The sequence below is a fragment of the Osmia bicornis genome, chromosome 14 (assembly GCF_907164935.1).
Source record: "Osmia bicornis bicornis chromosome 14, iOsmBic2.1, whole genome shotgun sequence".
NCBI lineage: Eukaryota > Metazoa > Arthropoda > Insecta > Hymenoptera > Megachilidae > Osmia > Osmia bicornis.
In genome coordinates, this window is record NC_060229.1 from 9252444 (window position 1) to 9267982 (window position 15539).

Genomic DNA, 15539 nt, shown 5'->3' on the forward strand with positions numbered 1-15539 from the left:
GTCTGTGACAACATGCCGTTTAATAGCTTTGAGTTTCAAAAATTCGCCAAAGAATGGGGCTGTGATATAATAACGTCTAGTCCGTTATACCCAAAGTCAAATGGTCTAGCAGAGAAAGCAGTAGGCATAGCGAAGTCGATATTAAGGAAAGTTAATGAAGAAGGAGAGGATGTACATAATGCACTACTAGAGTATAGAAACATGCCACTAGCGGGGCTAAAGGTTTCGCCGGCGGAATTGCTAATGTCACGAAAGCTACGCACTAAACTGCCGATTGCAACAAATCTACTTAAACCTAAAGTACAAAAAGTAACAATAGCACTGCGTAATAAACAACAATCACAAAAAATGTACTATGATCGCGGTGCAAGGGAGCGTATTAAATTTAAACTAGATGATAAGGTAGTAGTGAGAGATAAAAAGGAGTGGTGAAAGGGGTGTGTAACACCCCTAGATCGTACATTTTAAAAAATAGCAGAGGCAATCTAATAAGACGAAACTCCTATCATATTAAAAAATCTCCAAACCGTGTCATTCACATGGACAACGAATATGACAGCGAAGAACAGCCCCTGTCAAGCAGTGACAACGTTACCGTCAGACCGTCTGGAGTGAATGAGGGGAGAGCGCTAGTAACTACCAAAAGTGGTAGAGTCGTGAGAAAGCCCTCCAGACTAGGCATAGCATAGCTCGAAAGAAGGGAGGTGTAATGATAGGTATAGAGGGCGCGGCGTGAGAGTGGGAGACATACAAGGTATGCAAGAGCCTGTGCATGATATGGAGATGTAGAGCGTTTATAAAGGTAATAAAGTACACTTATCAAAGTAATAATAAAATCATTTAATAAGTACCCATCATCACAGCAGGTGGATACTGTACACGGGCCGGGACGGTACGCTGCACTGGAGAGAGATCGACCGCGGAGTGCCCCAGGGGTCCAAACTGGGCCCCCTCCTTATGGAACGTGGGGTACAACGCGGCGCGGCGGGTGAACCTCCCGCCCGGGATGTGGGCCACGGTATTCGCAGATGACTACTACCTGCTGGCCACCGGGCGGGACTGGTTGAGGACCTGCCGTCGTGCCGAGTTGGGGGTCGCCATCGTGTGAAGAGCGATCCGGGGGCTGGGTCTGGCGCTGGTTCCTCACAACACCGAGGCCATGTGGTTCTTCGAGCCTCGGCGTGGGGTAGCCCCTCCGGCCCAGCTAGGGCTCGAGGTCGACGGGTGCCGGATCGTGATCGGCCGGGGTCTCCGATACCTCGGCCTGTATCTCGACAGCCACTGGCGGTTCGATGTTCACTTCGACCGCCTGTCTCCCCGATTGGAACAGGTGGCGACCAATCTTGGCCGCCTGTTGTCCAACCTCGGGGGGGCCGGGAGTGAGGGTTCGCCGCCTATACGTGGGAATCTTCCGGTTCATAGCCCTAATCGGGGCTCCGATTTGGGCCGGCGATCTGGCGGTCAGCAGGCACAGCTGCACTCTGCTGCGGCGGGTGAAGCGCCGGCTGGGCATCAGGATCGTGCGGGGCTACGGCACGATCCCCTACGAGAGGGCGATTGTCCTGGCGGGTCTCATCCCACTCCGGTACCAGGCAGAGGTCGAATCCAGTACATACAAGTATTCGCGAGCCCTCCGCCAGGCCGGGGAAGACCCGCCGGGGCCGACGATCGAGGAACACCACAGCCAGGCCCTACTGGTCGCGGCGGAAAGGCGGCAGAGATCCCTAGCAGAGGGGGCTGCCGCCGGAAGCCGCGCCGTCGGGGCGGTCCTGCCGATGATATCGGAGTGGCGGGACCGCGGCCACGGCGGCCTGTCGTTCCGGGTCACGCAGGTGCTCTCCGGACACGGGGTGTTCGGGGAGTTCCTGTGCCGGAGGAACAGGGAATGGACCCCCACTGTTGGCTCTGCGGGGCGGCGCGGGACACCGCACAACACACGTTGGCGGAGTGCCCGGTGTTTGCAGTGGCCCGCCACGCCCTGACGGCAGAAATTGGGGAGGATCTCTCGCCGGCAGGCGTCCTGAGGCAGATGCTTGCCGGCGAGACAGAATGGCGGGCCGTGACCATCTTCTGCGAGGAGGTCATGGCCCTCAAGGAGAGGTCCGAGCGGGATCGTGAAAGGGTAGGTCGCGGACGTGGGACGCGACGACGTCGCCAGGATTCGCCGCCGTAAGGGGCGCGGGGGGGGGGGCGATGGCGGCTCTCGCGGCGGTTGCGGGACGGGGTAGTGTAGCGGGAGGGCCCGTGTGCCCTCCCGCCTCCTGGGGAGGTTTTACGGGGGGTGTTTCTTGTGGGGGTGGGATGGGTCGCGGTGTACCCTCCCGGCCCGGACGAAATGAGCCCGGACCCCGGTCGGACTCGGGGGCGCGCGGGTGGGGAACCCGTTCTCAATCGGGGGCCCTTCTCCGTCCGCCTCGGGGGGGCCGGGTGACTCCGGGCGGAGAGTGGCGATTTCCCTCCCACGTTGGGAGTGGCGCTGGCCCCCGCAGGGGGGGTGCAGCGGAGCCGAGGGAGTCCTCCTGGGGGGTGGTCGGCCGCGGCTCACCGCAGCCCACAGGGGGACAACTCGGCGGGCGGCAGGCGCCCTGTGTGGACTCCATTGCACGCGGACCCGGGGTGTAGCCGGCACCAGAAGCCGGCGGAGCGAATGACAGCGCCCGACCTTCCTCGCGGGCGGGTGGGGTGTTGCTCCTCCTCGAGCGCATCGACTGGATCGCGTCGATAGTGCTGCGCCCCCGCCTGAAGCCATATTCCGACTCGGCCAGGTCGGGACCCTCCTGGGACAGGTGCTAGACGAGGCGGGATACCAGAATCCGCTCGAACAACTTCCCCACCTCGTCCAACAGCACGACGGGCCGGTAGGCCCAGGGACTGTCGGCGGGTCGCCCATCCTCCCGGATGAGGACTAGCCGCCCCGTCTTCCACTGTTCTGGGAAGACTCCTTCCTTAATGCAGGCGCTGAAGAGGCGTCTCAATCTCGGACCGAGGACGGGTAGAGCCTTCACCCAGGCACGGTCGGGGACGGGGTCGGGGCCCGGAGCAGTGTTTCGGGCCCCCATCCGTTTAATCGCCCCGGCCATGTCCTCCTCCGTGACCCCCAGTTCGTCGGACCAAACCACCTCCTCGTGGTCCGGCGGGGGGCGGGTGTGTTCCCTCTCTCGTGGGAAGAAAGTGTCGACTACCCGCCCCAAAAACCGGGGGTCGACGCACGCCGTGACCGGGGGCGCCCAGGGCCTAAGCTTGCCCATCACCATTTTGTATGGGCGCCCCCATGGGTCCTTCTAGAGAGAGCCTAGGAGCTCGTCCCATGCCCGGGATTTAGACTCCCTGATGGCTGCCTGTAGGGCAGTCTCCAAAACTGGGTACTGCCCGTACAGATCCTCCTCCCTCGCTGGGTCGCGGAATGTCCTTCTTCGGGCCCTTTGCTACTGGCGACGGGCTGCGAGACAATCTCGTCTCAGATCACCAATGTCGCCCGTCTATCAGTAGGCGGCCCGACTGGGGAGGTTCTTGGCCCGGGGCATGGCGGCGTCGCACTCCGCCTTCATGGCTCCCCGGAACCATTCTACCTCCTCCCCAATGTCAGCGACCGGCCCGCCAGGTGTTGGCAGCCAGGCCAGAGCGAGGGCTGCAGCCATCAGCACGTCCTCGTCGAGGCGGATGTATAGATGGTCACTAAGTGTGACCGCCTCTTCCACCACCCTTCATCTCTGCACCATACGCGCAACCAGGGGAGTCGCGAAAGACAAATCGACTATAGACTCCCCCAGGGCACGCACGCAGGTGCGAGCGGAGCCCACATTGAGCAGGTGGAGTCCTAGCCCCGCCGCCCAATTTGCGACCGCCCTGCCTCTCGCGTTTGTCCTCGGCGAGCCCCAAAGTGACGCATGGGCATTAAAGTCCCCGAGGACTAGCACTGGCCGGGGGGAACAACGGGAGACAAAGTCCCCCACCCGGTCCAGGTACTGTTCATATTGCGCGAGAGGCCATCTGGGCGGGGCATAGAGCCCCACCACCGCTATTTCACCCCACAGCACGCCGACGAACCCCCGGCCCCGTTCCAGTGAGGCGTGGTGTGGGGGTACTGCGGTGCCAATAATCGCCGCGGAGCCGTCCTCGTCCCCGAACCAGTCTGGTCTGTCGAGGACTCGGTACGGCTCTGCGGCCACCGCCAACCCACCCTTCCACTCGGCCAGGGTTTGGAACAACATGTCCTGAGCCCTGCCCGGGTGGTTCAAGTTGGCCTGAAGTGTAGGGCCCTTGGGCCCTATACCTAGGCCTTACGAGCCGCCTCCGCGGCATTTTTGCTCACTGACTTGGCAGGGGGATTTTTCTTGCCCCCCTTCTTCGACTCCGCAGGCTTGGTCCTTGATGCCTGTTCCTTGGGGGCTGTTCCTGCCCCTTCAACGGCACTCTTCTTCTTCCTCTGGGAGGAGGAGGAGGCACAACCTTTTGCCCCCAATCGATGCCCCGCGGGCCGCCCCAGGTCTGCACAGAGGGGGCACCGCGGGGTGGCGCTACACTTGCTGGCCACGTGGCCTGACTCTCCGTACGCATAGCAGTTATCGGACCTATCAGCTTCGCAAGTGCATCGCTGCCTAACATGCCCTCTTTCCAGTCAGCGATAGCAGTGCAATGGCAGCGGTGGCGGCGTCTGTATTCTGGCCGAGGACCACCCGACCAGAACCCTCCCAGAGACGGATAACTTTTTGAGTGCCGCTAGAGGGCATCTCGCCCAGACAGTCCCCATCCTTTGGGGAGAGGTGCGAATCTCCCCCATTTTAATTTCTTCAGCGGAGCAACCCCCGCAGCGGCCAACGCGGCTGCCACCTCCACCGGGGTGACCGAGTCGTCGAGACCGGTCACCATCACCTCGCCTATTTTTATGGGGCGGGCAACCCTGACCTCAGTGCCGCTAAACACCTGGCGGAGTCGGTCAGCCAACTTGGCCGCTTTGTCCGTCCTGTCATCCCCAGGTATCTCGAGGACCAAACCACCGGTTCGAGCTCTTCCGGGCATCAACGCCGTGATGCCCAGCCCCTCCAACTTGACCCGCTCCTGGGCCATGAGCATGGCCTCGGCGTATGAGACCTTAGCCTCGGGAGCTAGGTTGATGGTGACCGCCGCTGTACGAGGAGGGCGGGGGGCTTTCCGCCTGGCAGATTGGGCCCCATGCCCCTTGACCGCCGGTGCCGCCTCTCTCTTCTGCCCCTTCCGGGAAACCACCTTGGAGCCCTGGGAGGGAGGGGCCTTGGCCGCTACCGCCTTCTTCTCCGCTATCGCCTTCTTCTCCGCAGCTTTAGCGCGGCGGCCAACCACCGTCAACCAGGTCCCATCCTCCATCCTACGATGCTCCTCAACAATCGGGGCCATTCTGGCCTCCACAAATGATGCCGGCTGGTCCGGTGCTGAGGAGGGCCCTGGCAATGACTCCGTGGCAGGCAGGGACTTATTCCGCACCCGCCTCTCCGCTTCCTTCCTCGATGCAGGGGGGATGGTCGCAGTCGTAGCTCCTCCCTTAACACGCTCCGCCCTCTTAGGCGGGGGCTGGACAGCTGCAATAGCAGCTTTAAACTCCGCCCTGAGCCCCGACAGACCTTTCTCGAGGAGAGCCGCAAATCCCCTCATCAGATCGGGCTCGGGGCCAACAACCTTCCCCTCCTCTTTTCCAGGTGCAGCAGCTGGGATCGGGACCTGCACCACGGGGCATTCAGGCGGGCAAGACGGTAAGTCGAAAACTTCGACTTCGTCCTTCTTCCTCTTCCTGCCCGCCTCTTCGCCGGACAATGGCGAGTCGGGCCTCGCGACCCTCTTCGGGCCCGCGATTACCGGCATCTCCGTGGTCGCGACCCGGCATGTGAGTTCCGCCAGCCTTTGCTGGAGGATGCTGATCTGGGCTGTCTGGGCCGCCAGCTGCTCCTCTCGGAGCTTTAGCTGGCGACGGTGCTCCTCCAGCTCTTTACCTGCCCTAGCGGGGGTGGCCCTAACCGCCGTCTCCGTATGGATGGCCTTTAAATGGCGTGCGGCCATCCTTAGTTTCCTGACGAGCGTTCCCTTGAGGCCCTTGGAAACGCCCGCTACCCTCTCCACATCCCTACAGAATTCCAGGGTCTGGGCGGCTTGGTCGACGGTCGGGATATGCCTGAACTCCTCCGCCAGGTCCTCAGGATCGGGGAGGCACCTGCTACTTCGACTCGGCTCGGGAGGGTCCTCGGCAGGGTCCAGTGCCCTCTTCTCCTCCGCGAGTTCCAGCTCCTGGCGTTGTACCTCCAGGAGCATTTGCTTCGCCGCGGCGAGTTGCGAGTACACACCGGTTGTCGGCGGACGGCCCCTCCTCTTCGCCGGCCGTCTCTCCAAGGACGCAGTCGAAACGACTGACTTGTCCGAGTCCTCGCCGTCCCGAGATGCAGCGGCATCCGAGGCCGCCGGGGAGACCCCGACCCTTCTTCGCCCCGACCTCAGGGTAGACCATTCCGCGTCCACCCTAGAAAGTTGAACGGATAGCTGGCGCGCATCCGTCGCTCCACTAGTGCCGGACAGCACCAGGTCCACCTCGCTAACTGCCTGTTTCACGTCCTGATTCGTAGCCATGGTCGTTTCCGTTAAATCTAGTCCAGTTTGTTTATTTGTTGATTTACTAATTCCATCCATAATGGTCCCACGAGAGGGTCGGTCCATGGGTCCACCCGGGCAGAGCCGCCTTACCCGGGTAAGGCTAGTACACCCTGGAGGTCGCCAGGTACCCCGGGGTTGGCCGCTAGAGACTGATGCACCCATCAGCCATGCCTGGCGCTTACTCCGGGCACGCCCTGCTCACCGCGCACCGCAGCTTGGGGCTAAGGATTTTTTATAGAGGTTGTCATCCTCGCGGGCCGACCAATGAAGGCAAGCCCCCCGTTCCACTGAAACGTGACCACTGGGTTACGGTATCATTGCTAGGGCACTCCGGGTTCGCTACCCGCACCAGACCGCCACGCAGCCTGGCCCCTGGAGAACTCAACGACGCTGCAGCCACCTTTTCGCCTCTCCGACCCAGGCCTTACCTGCAAGGGAGGCCCTGCCAGGATCCGCAGATCCCACCGGCATCACGCCGGGTCATCTGCGAGGCTACTTCGACAGCAGCAAGCGCCCTCCTTTTAGTCGCCTCCTACGACAGGCAGGGCTTACCGTGCCTGTATTCTATCCCCCAGTCACAGGGGAGGTTTTGATGAGTTTTCCTTCCCTTGGTGTTTGGTCCGCGGGAGCTATTTTATTTCACTCCTACCCTACATTCACTCCGAAAAGTGCATGGCGAGCATTCCCCTATCCGCCTCCCGGGGGATGCGCCACGTCGGGGTATCACCTCCCCGCCCAGCCAGTACACTTGGCCAGGTCCGTGGAACCTTTTTTTTTTTTTATAGAAGAGGAAATGCATTTATGCACGCGCAGGGTGATCCCCTTTCGTCTAGTCGGCTAGAGGGGGCCCGGGCAGTGTGGGACTCATACCCGCCCTGAGTGGGCAGCCTGGCGCCCGTTTGGTGGGGGCAAACCCAAGGAGGCAACCCCAGAAGGGGGCAACCTGGCAACCCGACCCCGAAGGGTGGGGTTTAGCCCAAGAGTAGGTTTCAGCCCAGAAGGGGTGACCTTGAGCGGGTAGTCCAGAGGGGACAGTGCTGTGGCTGGATGTACTACCCACTAAAACCTCTTCCCTGTGTGGACCGCCAGTACCTTTTTATCCTTTGGGATATATAAAGAATACCAACGTATAGCCACAACGGCGTTTTGGCAATTCAATGCATTTCGCATTATTCTGTCCTCCCGCAAAAACGCCATGCGCTAGGCACCATGGGACATTTGCGGATCCACGCCGTTGCACCTCCAATCTTGCGGTAGGACATTTTCAACCTTAGCAGTACACGCAGGAATTTTTCTTCAGCAACGATCGGCACCGGGGCATCCTCCAGGATCACGCCTTCCCGGCGTGACCGCGCCACCTCTTCGCCTGCCTAGCACTATTGCCAGGACAGGGGTTCCTCTTCAGCACGGCCAGGACAGGGACAGCGTATCTCCACATTTGACCGTGCCCGTCTTCGTCCTCCTGGTAGGTTGATAATGCTGATGAGGCTTATCCTAGATGTCATCACGCCCACCTGTCCTGCCACGAGGACAGGCCATTTTTCTTCAGCAACGATCGGCACCGGGGGGACATTCTCAAGGATCGCACCATCCCGGAGTGACCGCGCCACCTCTTCGCCTGCCTAGCATTTTGCCAGGACAGGGGTTCCTCTTCGGCCACGACCAGGAACCGGAGCTCCTGCTCAACGGGTGATCGCGCCATGTCTTCACCAGCCTGCAAAGCGAGATCAGGAGCTTTCTCTTCGGCCACGACCAGGAACCGGAGCTCCTGCTCAGCGGGTGATCGCGCCATGTGTTCACCTGCTTCAGCAGGGCTTGCTCTTCGGCCACGATCAGGAACCGGAGCTCCTTCTCAACGGGTGATCGCGCCATGTCATCACCAGCCTGCAAAGCGAGGTCAGGGCTTCCTCTTCGGCCACGACCAGGAACCGGAGCTCCTGCTCAACGGGTGGTCGCGCCATGTGTTCACCAGCTTCAGCAGGACAAGAGCAACGGAATATAGGGGAGTGACGTTGATGCCCACGCTTTACAAAATATACGCAGCAGTGCTAACAGAAAGGTTGAGAAAGGAAGTAGAAGAAAAGGGATTACTGCCTCCAAATCAGACAGGATTCAGAAGAGAGATGGGAACAATCGACAACATATACACGTTAAACTTCCTGGTGAACAGGCAAATAAAGAAGGCAAAAGGAAAAGTGATAGCCTTTTTCATAGACCTGAGAGCAGCATTTGACTCGGTAGACAGAGGTGTACTGATGGAAGCACTAAGAGAAGATGAGTAAGGGAGGGGGAGGAGGGATAAAGATTGGAGAAAAGAAAATATATACACTGGCCTATGCGGACGATGTGGTGTTGCTGGCGGAAGAAGAAGGGGAGATGAGGGCGATGATGGAAAGACTAGAAAGGTACCTGGATGAGAAAAGACTAGAACTGAACCAGGAAAAATAAAAAATAATGAGATTTAGGAAAGGGGCGGGGAGATGGAAAAAGGCGAACTGGTGGTGGAAAGGAAAGAAAATAGAGGAGGTAGGACAGTTCAAATATGTAGGATATGTGTTCAAAAGAAACGGAGGAAGCGAGGCACAAATAAAAGATAGGATGATAAAGGCGGGGGTAGTGATGAGACAAGTGTGGGGAATTGGGAAAAGAAAATTCGGCAAAAACTGGAAAAGAAGAATTTGGCTATGGGATAAGCTAGTGTGGACGGTTATAGCGTACGGAGCAGAGGTTTGGGGTTGGAAGGAGTGGAAGGAAATAGAGGGGCTTCAGGAGAGGTACATGAGATGGACGCTCGGGGTGGATTGGCGCACCCCAGGATACTTGCTAAGAGAGGAACTGAAAAGGTGGAAAATGAAACAAGATCAGGAAAGTTGGCATGGGGATTCGAAAGAAAATTATGGGAAGGAATAGGAGGAGAGCTGGCCAGGAGTTGTTGGGAGCAACTAATTAGAGACGAAGGAAGAGGGGGAGAGAAAAACAAGTGGGAAGAAGAAAGAGAAAAGTTCTTTCAGGAGAGGGGGATAGAAATGAGAGAGATAGAAAACAAAAGACGAAGTGGGGAGATGGAATATAAGGAAATCGAGGAGAAGGATAGGCAGATACAGGAGGAAGAAAGATGGGAAAGAATAATGGAATCAAGATATAATAAATGGTACAAAATGATAAAGGAGCCAGGAATTCCGAGATACTTAGAAAAAGGATGGAGAGAGGAAAGATGGAGAAGAATGGCTAGATTCAGGCTAGCAAACGAAATTAAGGAATCAGAATACTGGGAAAAAGAAGACAAGAGGAAATGTAGAGTATGCGGGTGGGAAGAGGAAACATGGGAACACATATGGGAAAGGTGCGCTGGAGGGAAAACGAGAAAAGAGGGATGGCAACAGAAGGTGAAAGAACTGATGGGAGGAGGGAGTGAGGGAGAGGAGTGGATGAAAGAAGTAGAGGAGTACAGGAAGGGGACGAGGGAGGAGGGAGAGGCGGGAAAGTGAGAGACAAGAAGCAGAGAAATTAGTGCAGAGGAACAAATGGACAGGGGAGAAATGAATAGGGAGAAGGGGAGGAAAGGGATAAAGGAATAAACGAGAAAGAAAAACGCAGAACATAGAAGAAAGAGCGAGAAAGAGCGAGGAAATAGAATAGAAAGGGTCCATAAAAAGGGGAGGAAGCAGAAACCGACAATACCGACATAAGACTAGGGAAGAGAATGGGAGGGGGAACACGCAACAGGTGGCAGGCCGGCGGGAGCAGGAAAAAGTAGGTTGGCAAGCGTGAGCAAACACGTGCGCAGGAAACGAGACACAGGAAGGCATAAGTGGAAGCCGAAACGTGCGATAATAGTGGATAGAAAGAAAAGGTAAAAGGAAAGAAAAAGGGGAGATACTGGAAAAACCATGGAAAGCGCGTGGGGAAAAGCAGTGATAGAGGAGTTAAAAAAGATTAGGGAGGAGTTAGGGGAGATAAAGGAGGAGATAAAGAAAGGAGGATCGGGAAGGGAAAAAGGGAAGAAGAGCAAAAGGAGGGACGAAGAAGAAGAGGAAGATCACGAAAACAATAGCGAAGAGGAAAAAAGGAATACGGAGGAGATTGACGAAGAAGAGGAAGGTAGAGGAAATAAAGAGGGAGTAGAAGGAATGAAAGGAGAAGAGGGGAAAATCAGAAAAAGGAAACGAGAAGAAGAAAGGAAAAAAGCAAAAGTAACAGCGGCAGAAAAGGTCAGGGAAATAAGGACAGGAGAAAAGGAACCAGAAAAGAAGGGAGGAAGAAAAGAGAAAGAGGAGGAGGATGAGGATGTAGAGGATATTAAAGAGAAGAAAGATGAAGATAAAGGGGGAGAGGAGACGGAAGAAGAAGAAGGAGAGAAAAGAAGGTGGAGAGAAGAAAGAAAACAAGAGAAGGAAGAGGAGGAAAGCTGGGCGGACAGCTGGGAAATGATAAGAGAAAGGGAGAGGAAAGAAAGAAGGAGCAGAACTATAGTTTGGAAAAATGTAGGAGGAGAGGAGAAAGAGGAAAGGGGTAGAAGAATAAAAATAATGCTGCAGATGGAGCTGGGGAAGAAAGTAGAAATAAGGAAGATGACGGAGGTGACAGGAGATGGCGGAAGGAAAATAGTTTTAACAGAGTTGGAGGAGGAGGATGATTGCAGGAAAATACTAAGGAAGAAAAACTATATCTGGGAGTTCTGGAAGGTGAGTGTGGAGGAAGATCTGTCAAGGGAGAAAAGGAGGATAAGATGGAAAATAAAGGAGAAGGCTAGGGAGGAAAGAGCAAAGGGGAAGGAAGTAGAGTTTAGTAACAGAAGGTTATGGATAGAAGGCAAGGAGTGGTTGTGGGAAGAGAGAAAAGGATAGTGGAAGCAAAAGTAGACAGCAGGAACAAGAAGAAGAAAGAGGGAATGAAAAGAAAAGAACACAACAAGAAGAAGAAAGAGGAAGAGGAAAGGAGAAGAAGAACCGAGTAGAAGAGCCAAAGCCAAACCTAGTCGGAGGCAGCTGAGGCTGGCAAAGAATAGAATATTTTTGTTACAATTCTAGTATAGCGGACAGATTGTACCTGCAAAAATTTAACGTAATTTAATTTAATTCAAGTGAACCTAATTTAAGTTAAGTGCCTGGATCAGGCACCAAGGTGACAAAGTGGTGAGGTCTGATGTTATTCTATATGCATATTTGTATTTTTTATTTGTATTTTTTATTTTTTGTTATTAATTTTATTTTCATTTGTATTTTTATTTTTATTTTATTGTTATTTTAAGTTTGAGATCAGACCTCTGTTCGATGTTACTCCTACATGATAATTAGCTGATAGTTGATTCAGTATTACAGTTAGATATATTATATTTCAATACAGTTTAGTTAGGTACATATTATATTATATAAATATAAAGGTTATTTTGATTATTTTGACTATTTTGATTTATTATTAGTACCGGTGTATGCAGTATAATTTTTCTGTTGGCTTCGGTTAAGCTAATTAAATGAATAATAGAATATGATAGGAAGCAGATACAAGGGGAAATAGTCAGTGTATTTTGCTTTTTTCGGTGTTGGACTTTATTTTATTTTATTTTGGTTTGATTATATGTATTTTATTTATATCTAAATTTATAATTTGTAAGGCAAGATACTAGTGTAAGCAAGGTTGGGGGAACGCTTCTTGCGTAACAAAAAAGCACCTTGTAACCCCAGATAGGGAACAATAAACTATATACAATACACTTATCACTTCGTATCACATCACATCATAGATGACTGATGACCATGTCAACGTCAACTAAGAGTTATTTTGTCTTTTTAAATATGCTCTCTTAGAATTTACCCTTCCTATATGCTGGCATTGTGACTGAAATTCAGGAATTGTCCTATACCATGAAATTCGAGCGATACACGAGACTGACGCGCCAAGATCACTGGAGAGGGGTACCGGGCGACTCAAAGTTTAATGCATTAACGTATATGGAAACTTTGACGGCTTTTTTCTAGGAGAAGGGTTGATTTCCGGCACATGGTTCCTTTCAGACTTTTTATCCCCTCGATGAGCACTATACGATAAGCCAATAAAAAAGTGTGACCTTGAAATTAGGAGTCAAGGTCAATTTTGCGGTCGCTTTCTTTGACAGATCTCCACCGATCCAGAGGTGTAGAATCACCCCATATAGGTCGTGACATTTAATTTTTTTACACCCTGTACATACCAAAACAAGTTTCCCTGAGTTGGATCGTTACAGTACCCCAATACCCTCTAAAAACTTGCTCCGTATCGGTCACAGATACCTCCGGCAACGCCAGAGGGCTTTAATGGAGAGCATTCTGTGTAGCCACGATGTTGCTTACACATCGACCGACTCGGACGAACTAAAGGCGTTCAGTCGTCCAAGAACGTCGCGGGTAAGCCCCAGCGCACCTCCACTTATAACGCAGGCTATTTTGACCGACGGTGATTTCATTTAGCCACAGAAGGTATAGAGTGCGTTGGTGGACACTCTACAGCCGCTGTGCGTACACACCGCCGGAACTGTGCATTATCCTTGCAGAATCATTTTTCCCTACCCGTATGTTTCCGCAGGAGATGTGTAGGATTGAGCTGAGCCGCTTGGTCACCAGAGGCCGCAACAAGCATTTGGACGAGCTAAGCCTCTCGATGGGCGAATTCCGGGCGTGGGAGAGGACGCGAAAAATTTTTCGAACGAAGGAATGCTCATGCGAGAGCACGCGGTAGCGCTCGGAACGCTCGTGTCGTTTGTCACATGCATTCATCCATCCATTCAGTTCATTCAATTCTATACTACATGTGTGTAAGGGCACCGTAAGCGAAACGCTACGTATAGTGCGGATTCAATCAGGGAACCTAAGGGGAAGAGTAAGAAGGGTCGCGGTTCGCCGAGAGTCGGCCAGCGAGAGGAAGGTTCAGGCCGGCCGGTCTCGATCCACTGCCCGGCAGGTACAGTGAGGGGGAAAGATCGAACTCGGGATGCTGTGAAGAGCGAGCGCGAGAGAGGGGATCAAAGAAGAAGCCGCGGGTCGGTATCCGGGAGAGAGCCGAGACGCGAGCGTAATGCGTCCGAGATTAGAGGTCACTGATTGGGGATCGCGCGTCATGTTAATGCGATTTTAATTGAATTTAATTAAATTGATGAAATGTAAAGAAATTAAAATGTAATAAAATTCAAAATTTATCAAAATCTAAAATTTACAGAAAACTAGAATTGATGTTTCGTGTTTGAAGAACCACACTAATATTATAATTAAGAATTAATACGAACCAAAACCTTGAATTTTAAATTTGCCACGAAAATTAATTTTAAAGGTAATTAAATACAATTTTCGCGAAAGAAAGTTGGTGCAGATTGCTTTCAAAATTAATTATTAGAGAGAGAGGTAGATGTATGGAAAATGTAGCATGTATTAAAATTGGATTAGCGAAATTTGGATTTTTAGATTAAGCACGAAAGCTAGCAGTTTTAAGCGCCTCGTTAGACGGGTGAGAGGCGCGTACAAGCGGGTGATGAACGGATTACGTCACCCGCTCGCAGGTAGCGGACGAAACTGGGTCAGTGGGTGAGCCGTCGGTCGGCGTCTAAAGGGGGTGCGAGCGAACCGTGCTCGTGTACGAAGGGTCCGATGCTGCCGATCTGAAGGGGCTTCGCGCGCGGTTCCTTTTTAGTCGCCTTTTACGACAAGCCAAGGAGACTGGAAACGTATTCTGTAACCCCCCGCCTCCAGGGGAGGATGAGATGTAGTCCTCCACAGTAAATGTGTTAGAGCTAGAAGTTTCCAGGATTTAAGATTAGTGACAAATTAAGCTTTATGATTTGGGGTTGTGAAATTGTGTTGATGTTAGACTTGAGACCCGGGAGGAGTTCTGGATTTGGATTTTAAATTGAATTTAAATTGAGGGTAGAGTTGATCGCGGGAATCGTAGTCTAAAAGTAATTAAATATAATTTGTGCGGATGCGGTGTAGATGAATAAATGCTCGTTATCTTAGAATTAAAGTTATGGGGAGGCTAAAATGGGTGATCAAGGAGAAGAATTGTACTTGAAATTAAGGGGATTCTGAGAATCTTGAATTAAGATAACATAACACATAGAAACTGAAAGTTTAAAAGTAAAAGCAGATGTGTACAGTAAGAATGGGTGTGAATCCTGAGCAGAATGTAAAAGGTGAAAATAGTGGAGAAATAAAAACATAAATAAAGAAATAAATGGAGGAATAGGGAAAAAGGACGGTAGAGAACGAGTGATGCCCACTTGGACGTCGACCGATTGGACGCGTCCCGATTGGACGGTCCCGATTGGACGCTTTCCTTTTGGACGCCGTGCCGACTGGATGCGTTCCTTTTGGACGCCGGACCGATTGGACGCGTTCCTTTTGGACGTCGTGCCGTTTGGACGCCGTGCCGTTTGGACGTCGTGCCAATTGGATTCGTGCCATTTAGACGCCATATCTTTTATAATCATTGCCTTTGGAAATCGGCAGATGGTGTTATTGTTTGTCGATTTAAATTCCTATGCTATTTGAATGCGTATGCATGCTAAAGTATATGATTACATATATCTAACGATAAGGTCAAGTGGTTGTGTGTAACGTTTTAATATACCGTTAATAACATAATATAACGTTAATATAATTAATATAATATAATATAAGTAATATAACGTTATAACATTAAACCTTATTTTCTTCAATACATTCTTTATTGCAAATTAATGTTGTTGTGGACAATGTATCAATATATAATAATACGATTTCTTTTCCTTTATTTTCAGCGTTTATTCAGACATTGATGAGGAAATTTAAACCAATAAATTATGCAGTAAAAAAATTGAATTGATCCATTAAAGAAATTAAACAGTACGGAATAAAATAACAGGACAAATAAGAATAATGTACCCACAAAACAGATGCAATTACATTCTTGCAGGATAT